Source organism: Sus scrofa, chromosome 14, assembly GCF_054392235.1.
Source record: "Sus scrofa isolate SSC_HxYL_T2T_F1_AM1 chromosome 14, Sscrofa_HxYL_maternal_Yorkshire_Landrace_v2.0, whole genome shotgun sequence".
NCBI classification, from domain to species: Eukaryota; Metazoa; Chordata; class Mammalia; order Artiodactyla; family Suidae; genus Sus; species Sus scrofa.
Genome location: NC_139396.1, coordinates 137417518 through 137439925, shown reverse-complemented (window position 1 = coordinate 137439925; position 22408 = coordinate 137417518). Strand labels below are relative to the sequence as shown.

The 22408-nt window shown below is 49.7% G+C and overlaps 1 protein-coding gene across 8 annotated transcripts in view; it reads left to right on the top strand.

The window, feature by feature from the left end:
• The window catches only part of SH3PXD2A (SH3 and PX domains 2A), a 261628-nt gene that overhangs the window by 18341 nt on the left and 220879 nt on the right, over nucleotides 1-22408 (top strand). Inside the window, exon 1 of one of the 8 annotated variants that reach the window (XM_084995271.1) lies at nucleotides 14176-14408. The exons of 6 other annotated variants lie outside the window; for them this stretch is intronic. The gene's annotated coding sequence lies outside the window, so the exon portion shown is untranslated. Of the gene's footprint in view, nucleotides 1-14175; nucleotides 14409-22408 lie in introns of those variants that run through there. One more of the 8 variants, XM_084995273.1, reaches the window with a different exon arrangement.

The window sequence follows — 22408 nt, the reverse complement described above, 5'->3', positions numbered from 1 at the left end:
CTGCCCCGACCCCATCCCCTGGGCTGAGCTGGGTTCACCTGCAGCGGTTTCCAGCATCCATCCCCACCTGCCTTGATCTTTGCCCGAGGTCCCCTCTCCCCGCCTCACCTCTGGCACCGCAGGAGCTGGTTCTACCCACGAGGGTGCACTTGTGGAGGTGAGTCCTCAGCCCAGGGAGTGGTTATCTCAGCTGCCTGTTCTCCACTGGGAGGACTCAGAGGTGATTCCCAGCCAGAACTCACAGGATCCCCAGCAGGACTGAGGCCCAGATACCCACAGCAGTAACTTGCCCACTCATGTCAACTTTCTTGGCTTCTATCTTTTGTGGCCTCACTCCTGACGCTTCCTGACTTGGAGTTCCTAGAACCAGCTCCCTAATAAATAACCTGCACCCAAGGCCTTGGCTCAGCATCTGCTTTGGGATGAACCCCAACTATGACAGCCACCTCCTCCCGCCAGCAGGTGGTGGAGCCAGGACAGAGAACCTGTGTCTGTGCCTCAGTTTCTCAGCCCGCACTGTCTTCCTAGAGGTTTCTGGCCTTCTTGTTATAGAAGAGTCAGACAAGATAATTTGTTTGATGCAGGGTTTTGTTTTTTTTGTTTTTTTTTTTTTTTGTTTTTTTTCAGTTCATAAGAGGCAGTGAGTCACATGGACAGGGCTGAAGAATACTTGATCATTACAGCAGCTTCTGACGGCTGCATCAGAGGAAGCGCCCAGTCTAGGCAAACATGAGCCAGAGAGGCTGGGCCTTGGAAATGCAAGAGTCTGACCTTGTATAAACTTGCCTCAGGAAAAAAGAAACAAACAAGGGCCTTATGGATAAATAGAAATCTAGTACATTTATCCATCATAGATGAGCTGGGAGGAGCAGTGTAGGTGTCTAAGGAAACAAGGTCGGGGGCTGCTGGCCCCTGTGCCCAAGTGCAGGGTGACATATATGAGCAAGACACTCTGTGGTTTGTATCTGGCTGGTTGGCAGGGAGTTGGGTCCTATGAACATTAAAGCTTTTTGTGACAGTGTTTGAAATTGTGGTGAGACTGGCTCTCCTTATAAGTGGTTGAAAGCATCTTTTGAGAGAAGAGGAGAGGGGTGTGTGTGTGTGTGATGCATGTGTATTTGGGGATTTGTAATGTCTGTGTGTTTGGATGTGGGGGATGTATTTGGGGATACCGTGTGTGTGTGTGTGTGTGTGTGTGTGTGTGTGTGTGTGTGTGTGTGTGTGTGTGTTGCAGGGCATTTAGGGATGTTTGTGCAGTGTATTTGTGTATGTGTGTTTGGGAGTATGTTTATATATGTGTTCATTTGGGGTGTGGTTAATACAAGTTGTGGGTCCCTGTCCAGCAGGCATATTCCTGGAGCCATCTTTTATCCTTGAGAACTCCTTATGTTCTGGCTGGAGGGTCCCCAAATACTTTGATTTCAGTATAAAATGGTCTCACAGATAGATCCTCCTATATACTCCTCATAACTCCCTTTTCTCCTTGTCTTTAGTGCCTCTTCTGAGCCAGGCAGGTGTACACAGACCTCATTCACTCTCACAAAAGAAAGATGCTGTTACTTGCATTTTATAGGTGAGGAAACTGGGAATCAGAGAGGTTAAGTCACTTACTCAAAGCGACACAACTATTAAGTGGAAGAACTGGGGTCTGACCACCTCTTAACTTCCACCCTCCCCTGCCCCCTCCACCCACATGGGGTGAGCTGCTGGGTGGCGTTCTGCCGTGACTTTGTACCTGCAGCAAGGGCCCTGCTCCCCATCCAGGGCACTTGCTCTAGAAACATGACTTGTAGCTTCAGAGGAGGAAGAGTTGCAGGAGCAGGAAGGCTGTGAGGCAGGGCTGTGTGAATAAGGCATGCACTAGGTGGGTGTAGGCGTGCCAGAAAAACCTGATCCTGAAAAAAGTCCTTGTAACCCAGGGTGAGGTGGAGATGAAGGAGAGACTGCAGAGCAAGCGGGGAATTGAGAAGGGGTATGGAGGAAGCTAGAAAGGCCTTGAGTTCATCCCCCGGGCCTCAGGGAGAGGGTACTGTACACATTTTAGCTGGATAGGGAGCCTTAGGCCTAGTTTTATCCCCCAAGAGCAACATCAGTCTCTCACCTGTTTTACTGTGCGCTGGTTACGTGTCCAGCTATGTGAGGCTGGGGCACCACAGATCTGTCCGTGTTATCTGTGGTGTGATCTAACCTCTAATAAGGGGATGCATGGAGAAACAGGCCTTCCCAGTCTGAATTCCTGGAAGGAATAGAGGGTGGACATTTCATCAGTGCGTATTCTTGGCAGACAGAGGCAGCAGGGCCCCTGGGCTTGCCTGGCTGCTCCCGCCCATGAGCGCTCACGTCAGACAGCAGGAAATCCCACAGAAGCTGCAGTCCCAGACATGAGTCGGGGTGGGGCATTTGGGACTTATTCATGGGGCTCAGATACCCTTTGGTTCCCAGAGCTGCTGGGAGAGGACCCCTCTGGCACCCAGCCAGCTCAGGGACTCCAGACAGCTCCTCAAGAGCAGACAGTTTCTGCCAGTGTCCCTTAAAGGGTCACCTCTCCTCCACCCTCATGTCCTGAACATCATCCAGGATGAACCCCAGGAAGCAGATGGATTCATGCAAGGCAGTCTGAGCCCCGAGACTGTCAAAAGCCATCCTCTAATAAGTTCCCAGCCCCATTGCTGTTACTATTAGGTGTTCACCTAATACGCTCTTAACCCTGTGGATTTGCTTGACTCTCTGCCGACACACATTGGGATGTGGTGCAGCAGTTAGGCGAGTCAGAGTCCCTCGCAAATCACGTGGTTTGGGGCAAATTCTCGAGTCAGAGTCCCTCGCAAATCATGTGGTTTGGGGCAAATTCTTTAGTCTCCTTGAGACTAAGTTTCCTAAACAGGGATGATAAAAGTAGCGCAAACTCATAGAGCTGGTGGCTGGCACAGACACATTATTGATGCTAAAAACATAGGAAGCAGCGGGAACTGGGCATTCTCGTGTAGCTCCCTGTGTAACAGCATCGGAGAGCCGCCACACTGATGCTCTCAGCACCACCCCCGCTTTTGGGAACAGCTTTATTGAGATATAATTCTCTTATCATACAATTGACCTATTTAAAGTATACAGCTCAGTGGTTTATATTCACCAAATTGTGCAACCACAGCCTCCATTTTAGGACATTTTATTATCCCAAGAAGCATGTATGCTTTACCCATCACGGTTACCCTTCTTCCCCTCCATTGGTCCTCAGCTCTTGGAAACTTGGAAACCACTAATTTTCTCTCTATCTGTACAGATTTGCCTCTTCTGGACACATTATAAACATGGAATTGTCAATTTTGTGGTCTTTTTGACTGGCTTTCTTCGACTGGGGATGTAACATTTTCAAAGTTCATCCACCGTCTTTGGATGGTTTATAGGGTGAGCTTGATTCATTCCCTGTGCTGAAACCTTCACCAGGCCTTGGCAGGGCTGGCCTCTGGTCCTGAGTGTAGGTTCCTCTGGCACATTTCCTCTCCCTACTCTTTGGAGCATGTGGGTTTTCTCTCCTACTCCACTGTCTTGAAGCTGATCGAGTCTGGATCTTGTAGGGAAATATTGAATGTGCCTGCGGTTTATTCCCACCACTTCCTCTGGCCTGGTCAGCAGCTTGGGGGCAGGGTGGAAACTGGGCAAAGTCTTTACTCCTCTTTCTCCCCGGGGACTCTCTTTCCTGGAGGGGGTGGGGAGAGAGACAACACAACATCTTTATTTGTTTTTAATGCTGACTAACTTCCCAGCCTGCTTCTCAGGTTCTGGTGAAAGTTGCTGTGTTCCTGGTCAGGCTCTGTTCCCTTGAGACACAGGGTCATGGGACTTCTCTTTTGCAGGCAGCTGGTGGGGAAGTCACCCAGTGCTTTGGAGTTCTCTGCGTGTAAAGTCTGACTGCATTTGTTTCTTCTCTTGCTCGAGCTGGTCCAGTGCAAAACTGAGAATCCATGAGGAGGCATTCAGCTGCAAGTAACAAAGTCCCATCTAAAACTGTCTTAAACCAAGAGTTCCCGTCTGGCTCAGCAGTAATGAACCTGACTAGTATCCATGAGGATGCAGGTTCGATCCCTGGCCTCACTCAGTGGCTTAAGGATCCAGCATTGCCGAGAGCAGGTCGAAGATTTGGCTCAGATCCCGTGTCACTGTGGCTGTGGTGTAGGCTGGCAGTTGTAGCTCCGATTCAACCCCTAGCCTGGGAAGGTCCATATGCCACTGGTGCAGAACTAAAAAGAAAAAAAAAAAAACCCGTCTTAAACCATATGGAGATTTACCATCTCACTTGTAAGGCAGTTCAGAAGTAAATAGCAAAACAATTATAATTTTTAAAAAAACTATCCTTCTATTTATGAACTGTAGATTATTTTCAACTTTTTTTTCCCCCAAAATAAATAGTGCTGCCCTAAGCATCCATATATATCTTTGGGAACTTGAGTGACTATTTTGTAGGGTAAATTATCAAAGAGGCCTTGACAGGTAAGAGTATCTGGGGTTTATGTCAGGTGGGTGAGTCCTCACTTAATCCATTTCCTATTTCATTTGTGTCTAAATCCATACAGTGAGAACTGATATTTCCAGCGGCGATCTTTGTGAATCCCAGATGTTTATGGAATTAATTCAAGAACATTGTATTATCTTGCATCCCCTATCTCCCCTCCCAATCTATGGCTGGGCATCAAGCTAAAGTGATGTTTAAAAGCAAAAGGTACAATGGAAAGGGCTTTTTTGTTCCACTGACTAGAGTGTTTGGTATATTCTATACCCTTGAGTACCCGTCTCAGCAGTTTTGTTCTAGAGATTATGTGACTCCCTGTTGGAAAGCAGAGTGAAATGTTAGGCTGTGAGGAAGTAGGAAACCTCATATGCTGCTGGTGGAGGCATAGTCCTACCATGAGCCTGGGAAGGAAGAGAAATGGAATGTCCTGTCACCTGTGGCTGCCACTTGGAATAATAAAAATGCCCAGGAAAGGAGGATGGATAAATAAATATGGTATATTCTTATGGTGGAATTCTCTACAGTTAACATGAATAATGTTTACACATGTCAACCTGGAAGGATCCCCAAAACAATACTGAGTGCAAAAAATCAAGCAATCGAATATTATCTACCACACCATTTATGTAAATATTATTTATCGCAATCCCATACCACTTCTATAAATTCAAAATTATTTGCAAAATAGTAGTATATTATATATGTCTACATACGTTTGTGGAAAAAGTATAAAAGCACAGACCAGAAGGATATACACAAATTTATGACTCTGGCCACCTCTGGATGGGGAGAGAGAAATGGGGCTGAGGGGAACAAAGGGATTTGAACTTTATCCATAATGTCTCTGTTTCTCTTATTTAAAAATGACAAAATTTGGAGTTCCTGTTGTGGCGCAGTAGAAGCGAGTCCAACTAGTATCCATGAGGCTTCACTCCCTGGCCTTGCTAGTGAGTTGGGGATCTTGCGTTGCCGCGAGCTGTGGTATAGGTCCCAATGTGGCTCAGATCTGGCATTGCTGTGGCTGTGGTGTAGGCCAGCAACTGTAGCTCTGATTCGACCCCTGGCCTTGGGAACTTCCATATGCTGCAGCTATGGCTCTAAAAAGCAAAAAAATAAAATAAATAAAAATAATAATGACAGAATTTTAGCATTTATTTATTTTGAGTGGAGCGTAGGAGGATTTGCTGTGTTACGCATATTCTTTTCATCAGCATAGATTTGTTGAATGCGTATGGCATGGTAAGGCATGTAGTTCTAGGTTTGAGGCTGTATTAGGACCCTAAACAGACAAAAATCCCTGTTGCAGGGAGTTCTTTTTCCAGTGAAACATAAAAACAAAGTTCAAAGTAAAAAGTGATGGTATAATTCCCAAATTAAAAAGTAAATGAATAAAAATTAAAAATATAAAAAGAAAGCTCAGGGTCAGGTGCCTTGGTTCATTGGTACAGAAATTGAGTCTCAATCTGAATTGAAAAAGGCAAGAAAGACAGCGACTCTTAGCATAGGTGTGATTCCAGCACGGAATTTGATTGAGTGACTCCTCAAATAGCAGAAATGACAATTAGATGCAAATTAGCTCAGAGCCCATCGCTTATCGGTTCAGTGCCTTGAATGGAGTTTATATTAGGAAGAGCAGAGAGCATTGATGGGGTGTGGTTGTTTCCTTTGGAGTGGAGCCTCACTGCTGCTGTGGTCAACGGGGAAACCCTTTTCCTCCCTTTTCTCTCATTTAGCCTCCACCCTAGCTCAGGCCTTCAGCCCTGGAGCCTAGAAGTTCCTGAACAGGTCTTGCTTAACCTGTGTAGTCCGACTCCTCATTGTCCTGGAAGACCCGTACCAGAGTAACCTTCTCATGGCACTGCTTTGATTGGGTTACTTTCTTGCTCAAAACCCCTCAAAGGCTCCCTTTTGGTTGGCAAATTAAATTAGCCTCTGCAGGGAATTTAGAGCTTCAATAGGGTGGGAGGACTGGGTGGGAGTGGGGGTGGGGAGTGACATCAAGACTCAGCCTTTGCTCAGGTAGAACTTCAGCCTAAGAGAGAGGCCCCCAGGAGTTCCCGCAGTGGTGTGCAATGGGATCGGCAGTGTCTCTGGAGCACTGGAATTCGGGTTCAGTCCCCGGCCCAGCACAGTGGGTTAAGGATCTGGTATTGCCACATCTTTAGGTCGCAAGTTCAAAGCAACTTGCAGCTTGGATCTGATCCCTGGCCCAGGAACTCCATATGCTGCAGGGTGGCCAAAAAGAAAAAAAAAAAGAGAGAGACCCCCACATGGATAGTGATGGAGGATGGAATGAATGCTCCAGGGAGATACAGAAGAAGATGGGCATGTGAATTCATGTACATGTGTGCATGTGTGTGTACACGTGTGCATGTGTGTGTACACGTGTGTGTATGTCTGATGGACTGTTTACTCTGTGCCCGGCACTGTTGAGTGCTTTCTGAGTGTTATCTCACTTTCTCCTCATGACAACCCTGTGAGGTAGGTGTGTTAACTCACCCCCATTTTAACCTAAGGGGAAAGAGACTTCCCCTGGGTGGCAGAGCCAGTGATTGGTGGACAGGGAATCAGAGCCAGCAGCTTGTGCTATTAGTCCTTAGGTTACTAAAGGAGGAAGGAGGGAAGGACAGGTCATCCTGGGGAGGCAATGGTAGAGCAGCAGGCAGATGATAGGGAACCAGGAGGAGACCGAGGTGGGAACTTGGGGTGTGAAGAGAGGCTGGGGTCTGGGGCTGGAACATTATGCTTGGAGTTCAGATGTCTTTGCAAGCGTGAGGAACCCCTGGAGGTCTTGCTTGATATGATCCAGTATGGGTTTCAAGATGTAACCATACATGTGGTGTAAAGGACTGGTTGGACTCCAGAGACCAGAAGAACCTGGAAGACCAGTTGGAAGGGGATGGCAGTGTATACAGCCTCGTCTGATGTGTGGGTCAGGCTTTCAAGCCAACGAGGAGGGTCAGAATTACCTTTGAACATCTCTTAAATTGCCCATCAATCCAATTCAGCACTGAGAGCACTTTGTATGCAATTCTGTGCAGTGGCAGAACCACTGAACTAGAGTAAAAGAAACAGGCAAATCAGTAGCCCCCATTGGGCATCTGGACCAGTCCACTGGTAACATAAGGTGTGTGTGTGTGTGTGTGTGCGCGCACATGCGCGTGTGTGCGCATCTGCAGCCCACTTGCAAGGCTGACTCCATTGTGCTTAAAGATTAAGCCTCTATAACCTGCAGCCTCATTAGGGGATTTGGAGCCAAGACGACGGACCCAGAGAGTGAAGGTGGCACCTGAGGGAATTGATTCCAACTGCAAGTGGAATTTGGCTTCATGGCTTTTCTCTGTCCTGGTTTTCCCCACTTATTATTCCTCTTATCTCCTGGACTAACCCCTTTCCACTTCCTAAACAAAGGTGTTTCCCTAAAATCTGTCCAGCAAGTAATCCTTGTGCTTCCATCTTCTCTCAGTGTGCTTTGGTTCTGAACCTCCCCATTTAATCTATGCCTGCTGAGCAGATCTGTGTCCCCAGCAGGGCCTTCTCACTGAGAGCAGTTTGTCCTCCGCCACCTAGCTTGCCCTACTCCCTGACTGCCCAGCCTTGAAATTGATGGCACCACCATTTTTCTAGGCCCCAGAGTCAAAATCTGGGAGTGACTTTTGACTTCTCCTCCCCTGACACTGATTTGGATTCTGTGTTCTGCTGATGAGTGGTTCCCAGGTCCGCCTAGGTAGCTGGTGAAGAATTTCTTCCTTCCAGATCACCCGCTCCAAGCCCGGAGGCTGATTAAGTGTTCAGGTAGCCTGGCACAAGAGTGGGCCCCAACGTTCATGTCATTTTAAAGACTCCTCAGGAGCTTCTGATGAAAAACCAAGTGCTGGAACCACTGCCCAGGCTCTGCTTCTGCCTTGTCTCATAGGGCTGTTAGCCTTGCCTTTCCCTTTTTGGACTTCTCTCTCCATCACTCTAATTATGGGCCATGTGGCAGCTAAGATAGGCTTCTGTAGGTCACTGCAGCCAGCCTAGACTGATAAGGTCACTTTGCAGTCACCCAGCATCTCTTTGCATCTTTACCCCCAAGCCATTTTCATTGCCTGGCACTTGCCCTCACCTGCTAGAATCCTTTAAAGTTCATCTCAGATGCGTCTTTAAAGGGTCTTCCAGATCCCTCACCTGAGCCAGAGAAGCTTCCTCCACTCCTAGCTTGTAATGATTAATGGTTTACATATATCTTTCCTCTGTGGGATTAATTGAACAAGCATATGTGAAGCCTTGACCCTGACACTTAGGATGAGGAGAGACAGCCAGGGCCCTGTTCTTAAGCTTCAGGCTACTTACCAGATGCCAAGCTCCTTAGGACAAGGGCTCTGGTGGACCTTGAGCGTGCACTCCATCAATATTTGCTGATCCTACCCTGTATCGTGCCTTTCCTGCCCCAGAGTATGTCACATGCTGGTTTTTCTGCCCTCGGGTGTAGCAAGTTAAGTTAATCATATTTGTCAGTTCATTGCACGTTATCACATTGCAAAGCCCTCCTCCAGCTTCATTTTAATTTTTACTTCGTCCTTAATCTTCACACCTATCCCTTCCCGTCTTATGCACCCACTCTAACCTGTTTGACACAAACCCATGTGACCTCAGAAAATAGGTAAGCTGTTAGTGCGTGTGGTTTGTAATCTATATAAATGGTATTGTGCTATAGATTTTGTCTGGTGATTTCTCTTTTTGCTCAGTACTATATTTATAAGATCTATGTACATTGTCACATGCATCCACTTTATTGCTTCTGACTGCTCCATGGTGTTCCGCACAACCACCACATTTTGCTAATTTTCTCCCCCCCCCCCTTAATGGATACTGAGCTTGCCTCCAACACTTTCTACTGCAAACATTGTTGCAGAAAACATCCCAGTACAAGGCAGCCCTTAGAAACTGCAGAGATGTCCCCAGCATGTACACATAGGAGTGGGTTGCTAGGGCACAAGGCATAAACAGAGTTTTAGTAAATGCTGCCATATTGCTTTTCTGAACAGCTGTCCAGTTTACGTGCCTACCAGCAGTGAACTAGTGTTCTCATCTCCCTACATCCTCACCAGCACTTGGTACTATCCGCAAGAGTAGGTCATTCTCCTCACTCCTCTCCAGAGAGCCTTCCAGGCTGTTGCACCTCTCCCTGTGGACCAATTCAACCAAGATTGGAAGACGTAATGAATTTTAATGTCTGCATATCATTCCTTCCTGGCTTGTCCCCCTTGCCTGTAATGAAAGTTCTTTTTATAATTCCCTACCCAGTTCTCACTAATGGGACCAGAAATCTAAAACCTTTCTCCATTATCTTAAGAACTCAGCCAGCTTTTCAAAACTAAACCCCCTTTGTTTTTCGACTTAATCTGAAATAAGCCCCTCTTATCTTGTATCTTGGAGGTGCTTTGCTCAGTGCCTCCAAGCCTCACTGGCCATTCTTGTGGAAGTCCCAGAAATAGCCCCTGAAAGGTACCGCTTTGCCTGTGTGTGCCCAAGGTGGGGGGGGGGCTTCAGACCCTCCCCAGATGCTACTCTCGCAACAGAAGCCAGGTTTGGGGTTTAGGTCTGTTTAAATGTGGCCTGCAGCCTTGTTTGCAAACGGAAATGAGTTGGGCTTATTTGCTGGGGATAATTGCAGGGAAAAGACTCCTACCTAATACTAGCCAACTTTTGGCCTGACCCTTTCAATTGATAATCGTAACTGTTCTACAACATGTTATGTTGCTGGGGTGGACTATTGCTGAAGTCTTAAACCTTACCGGGTTCCAGCAAAGCACAAACGTGGCCTTAGGTCCTATGTCAGATACATGTTCGTTGCCTGATTTCTCCAAGTACACTGTCAGCTCCGGGAGGGTGGTGACTAGGGTCTTCTTTATCCTCCTCCACGGAGCCCACCCCCTGCTGCCCCTCCCCCTGCCCTGCTCCCAGAGCTTTGCACTTAGCAGGTGCTCAGTAAATACTTGTTGGGTGGTTGACACAGGATTACGTGTTAATCCATCGTTTTCAAAGTCGAGAACCAGACCTGTTTAAAAAAAATAAACACTCCTTCCTTTAAAAAGTGGCATTACCTTCTTACCCTCACACATATTCATTTTAGTCTCATTTGTTGCTCTTTGGGGGTAGGGAGGTCTTGGGGGAGTGACTCTGAGAGCCTCTTAATCTTAAAAGAGATCTAATAGATTATACTCTTGAGAGAAGATTGGATACCTGCATGTGTCCCAGAAGTGAGTTGGGAGCACAGCATTCTAGATGGTTTCTCTGCTCACCCCCCCACCCCCTCCCCAGCCTGCAGGGCTTGCCTCCCATAGCAGTCCGTGTGTGGTATCCTACAGATCGCCATTAAATAAACAGTTCCTTGAAAACACAACGTAAAAAAAAAAAAAGTGCTGTCTGTGTATTGCATCAGGAGAGCTAAATATTATGGAAAAGGCCAAATATTTCCACTGTGTTAAGAAAATAAGAACCCGGCAGCATAGACCGTCCCACTCAGTGGGCAAAGATGTGGTGGAGACTTCAAAAGGGGGAAGAACTGTCAGGACAGCATGAGCGGCAACAAGTGACTGCCCTGTTGAGGAAAGAAAGTGTGTGTCTGTGTGTATGTCCCATATGTGGTGGCAGAAGTTGCGACAGTGCCTTTCACCTGGGAAATAAATTAAGACATGGACCAGTGTCTGAATGCTGGCTCACCCAAGCAGTGGTCCAGCTGCGACTCGGCCTGGGGGTGAGCGGAGGAGGAGGGGAGGAAGTGCAGAACAGAAACAGGCTTTGTTCTCACCAGACCAGAAAGGCAGATTCACAGGAAGAGAGTCCTCATCCTGGGTCTGAAATGAAGATGGACACTTGGAGGTAGGGCTGATGGCTCTCGCAGAGGCCCCGCCCTTGGGCTCGGAGCCAGGGAGGGCCCCCCTCACCACCCTCAACCCTGCAGTGGAATATCAGCGTGATGAGGTTCCCTCTGGCTCCTCCAGCCCATGTCCCTCCACCAGGTTGAGCTTGTGAAGCTGGGGGAGCACTATCATCAGGCCAGGAAGCTTGACTTTCCTTGGAAAGAGACCAGGAAGCATCTTGTTTTCATTAAAAAGTTAGGCCGGGTTATCTCAGGGCCGCCCCCAGGGAGGGCGATGCTTCAAAGCTGACCGGGTTCCAAGCTGCTGGCCTGCCTGCTTTAATGAGCGGGGGGAAGCTCGTTTGAGGAGCGACAGTAAAAACCGCTCACCGGGACCTGCAACGTGAGAATGTTGTTCTTAAACCTGAGAACGTCGTCCGTGAGTCATCGGGAAGAACTCCCAGGTGTGGAGAATGGACTCTTGTTCCTCCGGCTGGTTGGGGACCTGGCACTCTCACTAGCTTCCTGGCTTTCTCTCCCAAGCACCAGCCTCCCCTCCCGGCCAGGTATGGCTACCTTGATGGTGATGCATCCGCCCAGCCCTCCCTTGCTCAAAATGGAAAACGGAGAACCCCAGCATCTTGTTCCAGAGACATCCCTCCCTCCCTCCGCAGAGATATGGCGGTGCCCTGTGCCACCGTGCTGGGTCCTGCCCGGCTGATGAGCACTGTCTCCAGCACTTGTTGAAGTCTCTGCCAGGGACTGTGTAAAACTCAGGATGCACAGGCCTTTCTGTGAGCCTCACACCAGCCCTGGTCAAAAGGCGGGACTATCCCATCCACTCTTGTTACCCCCATTTTACAGATGAGGAAACAGAGGCTCCAGAAGGCCTAGGACTGTTTGCCCATAGTCACACAGATAAGGCTGACGCCTAGGCCCACCCATGCTCTTCATCATTGCCCCCTCTCTCTGAGGACTGTGTAGAGATGGCCAGGGCACAGCCTTGCCTTCGCAACCCTCACAGTTTAGGTATAGAGAGAATACATCCTCGTGTGGAAAGATAATTAGGGACTAAAAACCCCAGAGGAGTTCTAGGGAGGGGCTGGAAGGAGACACAGTGTGCCTTGCATCCATGACCTCTTTTAATTTTCACAGCACCACTCTGGGGTTCACTTGACAAACACAGGACCAAGGCTCAGAGAAGTATTGTCACTTAGCCAGCACCGCACAGCTCATGGGTGGTGGATCGGAACTCAAACTCACATATCTAATATTTCATAATAACTATAGCATGTGGTTTTGTTTTGCAGGGGAGGGGTGTGTTGGTTGGGTTTTTTTGACCATGCCCACAGCATGTGGAAGTTCCCGGTCCAGGGATCAAACTCACACCACAGCTGGCCCCAGCTGCTTCAGTGACAATACTGGACCCTTAACCCGCTTCTCCACAAGAGAACTCCTATAATAACTACAAAGGAGCATATTTAAAAATTGTGCCTCATTGTACTCTTGCAACTTAGGTAATATTATACAGCAACTACTTTAATTAAAAAAAAAAAAAAACCTTCACAAGTCTAACGACAAAGCACATTCTCTTTGCCTGATGCTGTGGAGAAACTCCATTTTAGCAGAGTTGTCAGGGCCTGGGAGGGGAGAGGAGAGGTGAGCAGAGAGGAAGGAGGGAGTACGCATGCCAGGCTGGGGGAGCAGAGAAGGCAGCCCCCGGGAACAGCAGGAGTGCCACCAGCCCCTTCCAAGAGTGAGCTGGTGGCCCCTCTTCTTCACCACCCCAAGTCCGTGGCCTTCGTGTTACAGCTAATGGCATGTAGGGCTGCTGAGGGCCAAGTTTCCTTGGTTCTGGGGAGGCCATGTCCCCCTCCCCTCCCTCCTCCACCCCGAGCTCCCAGGGTAATCCATTAGACGTGGTCATCCTCAATGGGAGTAGACCTGTCAGGATGACAGATGAGCCGTGGCACCTCCTTGCTCGGAAGGAACTGGATTCATCCCTTGATCGCTTCCATGCTCTCTGCACCTCTCTACCTCCCGCCCAACCTGAAACACACCTTTCCTTGGCCCCAGCCCCCTCCAGGCAGCATCTCCTCGTTACCCAGTGCTGGCCACGCAGAACCCTTGCACTGGTTCAGCCAGGCTGGCCTTAAGAAAAGCATGCCTTTGTCTGTTTTCTCATTGGATCTTTCATTCATCCAACAAGCATTTATTAAATGCCTGCTGTGTGCCAGGTACCATGTCAGGTGCTGCAGATTCCTGGGTGAATCAAAACAGTTGCATGTCAGGAGAGGAGGGAGCTGGCAGACTGGCTGGGATGGCTGACGTCACCCAGAGTTTCACGAGTGCGGCCATGGACTGAGATCAGGAAAGGACCAGGATGCCCTGAAGCATGAGCGTGAGGCAGCTCTGCAAATTTGGAAGGAAGGGGAGGGTTGTTCTGAGCGGAGGGAACATTTGGCAAAGGCTCAGTGGTGGGAGGAGGGAGGTGTTTCAGGATCCTCACGACAGCCCTGTGAAGGCAGTTCCCTATTATCATTGTGATGCTCATTTTATAGGTAGTTTGGTGAGGCCCAGGAATGCCATTTTCTCCTGAATTTAGGGCTGGGCCTGGGTTGCTGCCAGGTTATAAAGTGTGCCTGGGGCCGCGGGAGGAATTGGGCTCACTGAGAGGAAAATCCTCGCATCGGGAGCCAGTTCCACTAAAATGCTGGGCTCCTCTCTCTTGCGCAAGGCTGGCTATGTGCCCAGTGGGTCTGAAGCTCTCTGATCACAGGAAGGAGCTGGGGAGTACACTGAGGGCCGGGGATGAGGGGTTTTGGGCTCAGTCCAGAGAAGGGACATAATCAAGTGGAGCCTTCTTTAAGGAAGGGAAGAGGAGAAATTATTTAGAGTCCAACAGACCTGGCCATGCACCCAGGTTTCTATCTATGTGACCTCAGACGAGTCAGGTGACCTCAGAGCCCAGGTGACCTTGCTTGCAAAATGGGAGTGATGATGCCACTGACAGGTGTTCATGCCTGAAATGATCAGCCAGGAGTCCAGCACGTGGTGAGCCCTGAGTGTGTGTGGGTGTCTTTGTTGTTGTTGTTGTTGTTGTTGTTGTCTTTTTAGGGCTGGCATATGGAAGTTCCCAGGCTAGGGGTCGAATCAGAGCTGCAGCTGCTGGCCTGCACCATAGGCACAGCAACGCCAGATCTGAGCCACATCTGCGACTTACACCACAGCTCACAGCAATGCCAGATCCTTAACCCACTGAGCGAGGCCAGGGATCAAAACCGCATCTGCACAGATACTAGTTGGATTAGTTTCAGCTGTGCCACAACGGGAACTCCCATGCAAGAGTTTTTATTAGCTCCAGTTCATGAAAGGCTGGGGGTGAAAAACAGGTCAATTGGCGACATTTAATTTACAAGAGGATTTCTTGTTTTATAAACAAACTTGCTGTCAAGTCTTTTGTGCAGGGACTTTCTCATATGGTTTGAAAAATAAAAGAATTTGTTATATACAACTGTGATTTATCTGGGCACCCCCCCCCACCCCAGCCCCTGTAAGCTTCATACAGAACTGAGCTAACTGTGTTGGTGTTAATAAGGAGAGTCTCTAGAGGTGTGCCACAGGGCTCTGTTCTGTCTCTGACCAAAAATGTTTGTCAGTGACTTGGATGGGATTTTGATGTCACCCTCAGGCAAGACAGGAAGATTCAGAGAAGAAGGAGAAAGAGTGTGTCAGACCACAGGCCAGCTTCCAAAAAGGCCTTGAAGAAGATTGGAATCAAAAAGTAAAGTGTTTTTATTCGAGAAACTGGTGGCCCAGAGTTCTTGTCATGGCACAGTGGAAACGAATCCGACTAGTAACCATGAGGATACAGGTTCAATCCCTGGCCTCGCTCAGCGGGTTAAGGATCCGGTGTTGCCATGAGCTGAGGTGTAGGTCGCAGATGCGGCTCAGGTGCTGCGTTGCTGTGGCTGTGACATAGGATAGCAGCTGAAGTTCCGATTTGACCCCTAGCCTGAGAACCTCCATATGCCATGGGTACAGCCCTAAAAAGCAAAAACAGAACAAAACAAAACAGAAACTGGTGGCCCAGGTGCTGGCAGCAGGAGGAAGTCTGATTTCCTTGGAGGCAGGAGTGTGATGTGTCAAGGTTTGGGCTGCCTGGGAGGTCAGCTGAAGTCGCAAGCAGTATGAGTGACTCTGAATCCTGGCTGTGCGTTCACAGAATGCAAGGTTCTCAGGCTGTACTCAGAAGATCATTATTCAGAAAGTTTAGAGGAAAGTACGGAGTTCCCTTTGTGGCTCAGTGGTAACAAACCCAGCTAGTGTCCATGAGGATGCAGGTCCTATCCCTGGCCTCGCTCAGTAGGTTCAGGTTCTGGCATTGCTGTGAGCTGTGACATAGGTTGCAGAGCTGGTGTGGCTGTGGCTGTGCCATAGGCCTGCAGGTCCAGCTCCAATTCAACCCCTAGCCTGGGAACCTCCATGTGCCACAGGCGTGGCCCTAAAAAGCAAAAAAAGAGAAAGTTTAGAGAGAAGAAGGTGGCGAGAATCTGCTTCCATCCTGCCGTCTCAGTCTGCCTGCACCTGGGAGGGTGGCTCTGGCTCTGGCGTGTGCTGTGTGAGGACCAGGTGTGAGGTAGACAGCCTGGTGGTGGAAGAGAGAAGACTGGTGAGACTTCTGTGTGGGGGAGCAGGTTAAGGATCTGGCGTTGTCATGGCATCGGCTGGAGTCTCTGCTGTGGTGCAGGTTTGATATCTGGCTCGGGAACTTCCACATGCCAGGGGTGCGGCAAAAAAAAAAAAAAAGACCTGGTCATGGAGGAAGTGGGGTTGGCCTGGAGCAGAGGAGCCCCTGGGAGAGGTTGTGTGACATGCCCTTCTTCAGGAGAGGAGTTGGATCTGTTTCTTGGGGCCCCACTGGCAGAACTCCTGGGCAGGTAGCAAGGAGGAGATGCAAATCAGTATAAGGAAGACAGTTCTGAGGGTCACATGACCTGAGATTGCACGGACTGCCTTACCTGTGACCTCCCCATTGCCACTGGACATGTGTAAGAATAGGGCAGGGGAAATTGACAGAACAGTGTAAATCAATTATAATAGAAACAATAACAACTTAAAAAATAAAAACAAGATAAAACCATAAAACAAAACAGAACAAAAAAGGGCAGAGAGCAGGGACCTTTCACTAACTGGCCAACACAGGCCCTTTCAGGTGTGGTTGAATCTCAGGGGACATGAATTTTGTTCCCTGGGTTCATTTGCTGAGACTCCCATTTGTGTCCGTGAAGGCGATGTTGTCAAGAGCCTCAGGGCCTGGGGGTGGGGACAGGGTGAGTGGTTGTTCCCCACACTAGCAGCCTGTTCTCAGCCTTGCTGAATGGTTTGCCTGATACCAGAATCTGCTCTAGAACCTGAGCATCACTGGACCCGAGGTCCCAGAGCCCAGGGTGATCAAGCTAGACACTAACCCCAGCCTCCAACTCCAAGTCCCCTTCCCCTGGCACTGGACCCAGTGGGCACTTGACCCAGCCTGTGTGCTGGAAGCCTCCCCAGCCACAGAAAAGCCCAGGGGGTAGAGAATGTTAGAAGCTGGAGGGGAGACCCTAGCTGTTGTATCCCAACTTGGCACTTTTTCTCATCTTCCCATTCTAAAGACAAGGAAACTGAGGCCCCCAAAGGTGATAGGGCCAAAGCCATTGACAGAACCAGATCCACCTGTGCCCACCCTCTCTGCCCTCAGGACCCACTGGACACTCCTCGATTTCTGCAGGGTTCCAAGAAGGGGAAGGGTGTCTGGTCCTTGAGGGTCAGTGGGAGAGTGCCATACTGGACACATTCCACAAGGCTTCAGGTTTTCCAGATAGCCCGGCGGGCCACCTTGGGGCCAGGGAGTGGCCACCAGCTGGCAGGGGACGGCATGGGGGAGTAGTCCCAGGTGGAAGGGGGCAGGGGGCACTGAGGTCTTTTTTCATCAGTAGGGAGGAAGGCCTTGACAAGCCGACTGGCCTGACTGGCCTGACTTGACTGTCCCAGCCGAGACTTGACCCCTGCCCGCTCATCTGTCTTCCCTCTGCTCAGCCACTTCCTCAGGCTCTTCCCCGCCTCCCATTCCCAAGCTCACTTGACTTTTCCGGAGTCTGTGAGATGTAGGGTGAGACCTGAGGCTGTTACAAGGTGGTAAGGAACACGGGTTGGAATCCAAGCCTGGCACATCTTGACTCTGTGACCTTGAGCAAGTCACTTACCCTCTTGGAACCCTAGCATCTTCTTCTGTAAGATTGGGATACTACTTGTGGCCATCCCAGGATTGTATATGGTATGTGTGGCTGCCTCCAGCATAGAGTCTGCTTGGAACTTGCTAGGGTGGCTCCCGTCCCTTCCTCAGGTGCCATGAAAGTTGCAGTGCTCTGTGACTTGGCTGACCAGGTCCAGGCTTCCAGTCCTGGAAGGCACGTGGTTAAAGCTAAACCGATAGGAGTTCCTGTCATGGCTCAGTGGAAACGAATCTGACTAGTATCCATGAGGATGCAGATTCGATCCCTGGCCTCACTCAGTGGGTTAAGGATCTGGTGTTGTCGTGAGCTGTGGTGTAGGTCAGACTCGGCTCAGATCCCACGTGGCTGTGGCTGGGATGTAGACCAGTGGCTACAGTTCTGATTTGACCCCTAGCCTGGGAACCTCCATGTGCCACGGGTGTGGCCCTAAAAAGACAAAAAAAAAAAAAAAAAGCTAAATCAATAAGGGCAGGGTAAGAATGACACCTTCTTAGACAAAGCCCAGTACTGCCTTAAGGAGTGTTTATGCAGAAGAATTGATTTTCCCATGCATTTCTCTTACTTCTTCCTTGGCATAACTTCCCTATGGGCAAAACTAGAAGACCTTGCTTTGGAAAGTTGCAAAGTATTTAATTCTGAGCCTGTCTCAGAACAACTTGATGGATATTGCCTAAAACATCCTTGAACATAAAACTTGACACACTTTTGTGAGTTTATCCCCAGGATAAATTTCTAACAGGGGAATTGGTGGGTCAAAGAGTTTGCATTTCTCATTTTGATATATACTGGCAAATGGCTCTGTTAAAAGAATTCACATCTCTCCTACAGCATATGAGACGTGTCTGTTTCCTCATACCTTCATCAGCCCTGGGACCTAGCAAATGTGAATGTTTTGCCAGTCAGCTTAAAAAGAAAAGAGTTCTGATTTCTTTTTCAATTACCCATGAGATTGAGTATCTTTCCAAGGATGGGTTGGTCATTTGTATTTCTTTTTTAGTGACTGCCTATTTACATTCTTGTCCCATTAAACTCTCTTCTGTTGGGTGGTACAACTCATTAATTTGGATCTAGAGGGTTGTTTCCAAGTTGGGGGGGGGGTGTGGATCTCCAGGGGGACTTGGAGTTTAGATCAGTTTCCTCTGGGGCCATGAGGTGGAAGTGAGCCTCTTTGCTGTCCCCATCCAAGGGGCTGCCCTGGGCTTGCTCTGAGCTTCCTGAGGTTCTTGTTGTTAACAGGCATGAAAGTGCTGCCCCTATCTCCATCCTAATGCCAGGCAGTGCCTCAGCACTGAGCTTGTGATTGGACAACTGGATGGGGGGCTTGGTGTTGGATGCACTCCTTCTAGGATTAGCGGGTTGGAGGGTCATGGCGGAATGCCAAGGAAGAACCTTTGTGTGTATACAGCTGTGTGGGGATGGGCCCTTGGTCTGCCAGGGGTTATATCTGCTTAGGAAGCTTCCCATTAGAGAGTGCATCCCAAATAACAAGTTTACAAAAGTTGCTTTTATGGACAGTATGTAAAACACTCAGAGGAGTTGGTGCAGCAGAAGTGAATCTGACTAGGAACCATGAGGTTGCAGGTTCGATCCCTGGCCTCGCTCAGTGGGTTAAGGATCCGGCATTGTCGAGAGCTGTGGTGTAGGTCACAGACGTGGCTCGGATCCTGCACTGCTGTGGCTGTGGTGTAGGCCAGCAGCTGTAGCTCTGATCAGACCCCTAACCTGGGAACCTCCATATGCCTCAGGTGTGACCCTAAAAAAGCAAAACAAACACTCAGAAAAGTTCAGTGGTATATGTCCCAGGGTACTTAGGTATCAAAATAAATAAGATGAAGTCAATAATAAAATAACAGATTTGCTACTTACATTTGAAGCCAGCTGACAGAGATTGTGCAAGTGGGACTGAGCTTCCACGGGCAATGCCATGGGAGGAAGCCAGGGAATAAACCAGCTACCATTTGGTGGGTGTTTGCTGCTGGCCAAGCATGTGCTCAGCACTTTGTATGCATTTTAATAATCCCCCAGACTGTCTAAGGCATGTCTTCTTATTACCCTCAGTTTATAGGCGAGGAAATGGAAGCTCAGAGAATTGAGATAATTTGTCCACCAAAATTTCTTACACCACATAAGAGGCAAAGCTAGGATTTAGTACCAGAAGCTGTTGGACACCACCCATTGGTCTTGCCTGTCTTTTCTCCCCTGCCCTGCCTCCTTGGTTAAAGCTGGCAGGAGATTCAGTGTAGAGGGTGAAAGATGATGGGCCCAAGCGTCTGGCCAAGCTTCTCGGTTCCCCAGCCCCCTCTGCAGCCAGGCTGGCATCTCAGAAGACAGGGCTGGGAGGGGCGGGCCCTTATTTGGGGCTTTACTGTGCGGCCTGGGAGGGCTGGAATCTATAGTTCACGCCTTTCCCTGCATGGGCTTGGGCGTGAGCGAGGGTGTGGGGAGGGGGCCTGCTCCCTGCGGGTGGGCTCCGGCCAAGTGAAACAGCCTGAGGTCAGAGGGAGGGGGCCGCCCTCCTGGAGGGGGTGCCTGGATGACGTGACTTTGGGGGGCGCCGGGGGAGGAGGCCCACTGTGTGTTTCTTGTCTCACCTCCACACCTCGGCCAGATGGGGAATCGGTGTGGGAATCCAAGCCAGATGCAGCCTCTGGCACGCTTCCCTGGCCGCTGTGCGTGGCTCTTCTCCAGCTGGCTTGGCAGGTCCCTTGGCCTCCTCCCTGAGGGGACCCGAGAGCAAATGACGTCCTGGAGTTGGCTGTGGCCGAGCAGGGTCTCCTCTGGCCACGCAGCAGGCAGAGAGAGGCAGGAAGAAGTGGGTCGGGGGCTAAGGAGATGTGACCTGGTACCCCCTTCCCTCATCCCAAATGGCTCTGTCTTCTGAGCCAAGTTTGGGGGAGGGAGGGAGGTTTATAAGCTTTGCTTTCAGATCTGGAGCCTGGGAGCTAAGTGAGCATAAAACAAGCCTCTGACTTCGAGTGCTCCGTTCCTCTCCTAGTGTAGAGCTGCTTATGCTTCTCTGCATGGATCATATCTAGGTGTCAGTCATGCTTTGCACCACCCTCCAATGAGCAGCTCTGCACCACCCACCATGCACGGCCAGGATCTGGGGTTCCCCCCAGCCCCAACTTTGAGCTCTGTCCTGGTTGTTCCATGGCATCCTGACTGTGGTCCCTCTGGGATCCCGAAGCTTTGGAGGCACAACTTCTCAGTCTCCACGTGTCCCTTCCCAGACCCCATTTCTCTGCTCTGGTTCTCATCACCGGACCTGGCCTCACCTTCTGCCTGCTCCAGGCTCACCATTGCAGGTTTCCCACCAGAAAAGCACTTCAGAGTGACTTCTGCTCCTCTGCCTTCTTCCCCTCCCACTCTCTCCCACCCCCATCTTTCCCTCTAGCCTCAGAGCCAGGGACTCTTCGCTCACCTCCTGCCACTCACTGCCTTGGGCTTCAGGCCACAGGCACCTCGACAGCTCCCCGGTCTCTACCCAGCTTGGGCTGGGTATACCACCCCTCCCAGCCTTTGACTTTGCCCTTTCTTCTGCTTAAGACACCCTCCCACCTCGACCACCCTTGCCCTCACCTCTTTGCCCAGCTGACCTTCCTCAGCTTCCACCCTTCACCCCACCTCCAGCATCACCTCTTCCAGGAAGCCGTCTCTGCGTGGTGCCTCTCCTCTACGTTCCCCCAGGATCTAGCCTCCACAGCCATTCATGCCACTCTTTCCCACCAGTCTGGGAGTTCTCCAGGGTCAGGATGATATTTTATTTGACTTTGAGTTGCCAGTGTCTAGCATGGAACTCAGCATATAGTAAGCCCTCAATACTTCTTGACAGACCTGAACTGAATTTTATCAGACAAAAACATCACGTTTCTATTGAGGATGGACCATGTGCCCAATATCCTTAGATATTATAGGGGAAACAAGGGAAGCCAGGATAAAACACTTGCTTTTGTGGAGTTTGTGGCCCTTGAGGCCACATATGAAATCGACAGTCTGGGTCTCTGGAGCTGAAGCTGGTGCTGTAGCTGTGGGTGCCCTTAAGAGCTTTGGAAAAGAGGGGAAAGACGGTGGGCAGAGAGGCTCTGAGACCCGGAGGAGGGCAAGGGCTGGGTGGGACGAGATGAAAGGAGGCTGGACCAAGCTCCGAGGTGAGGACCGTGAACAGATGGAGACACCTGTTTCTAGAGAGGGAGCAGATTCACCTCATTCTGCAATTACTCTCTGTGGGTGCATCCAGTGTAGGAGCAGGTTTAGTGGATTTTAAGTGCAGTTTCCTTATCCTGGAAGCCAAACGGGAGCTGATGGTGTTCCCAATTTTGCTTGTTGATTGGGAAAGTTTTACTGCACGCCAGGCTCTGCTGGGGCCAGTGAACCCTTCAGGCAAAGAGAGCAGGATGTTTCCTGCTTTGGTTCTTTCTAGTCATCACTGGAAGAGGACCCGTCTCTTCTTGCTGAGCCTGGGAAACCAGGTGCTTATGAAACCAGGTACACCTTAATCAGCCAGGTATACACACTATGTGTCAGTGTTGGTGATCTGCACATAGGGGTCACAGAGGCCCAGGGTTAGTTTCCTCCAAGACTAATGGGCATGACATGACCCCTATCTACACAAGCTTGCCATGTACCGGATGAGGGGGCAGAGGGAGCACCAGGGCTGAGGCAATCTGAGGAGGCTTCTAGGAGGTGGTGGGTCTTGATTGGATCTTGGAGAAATTAGACAGGCTGAGGGGATGGAGAGATGGCACCTTTTCTGGCAAGAACTCCTTAGCTGAAAGT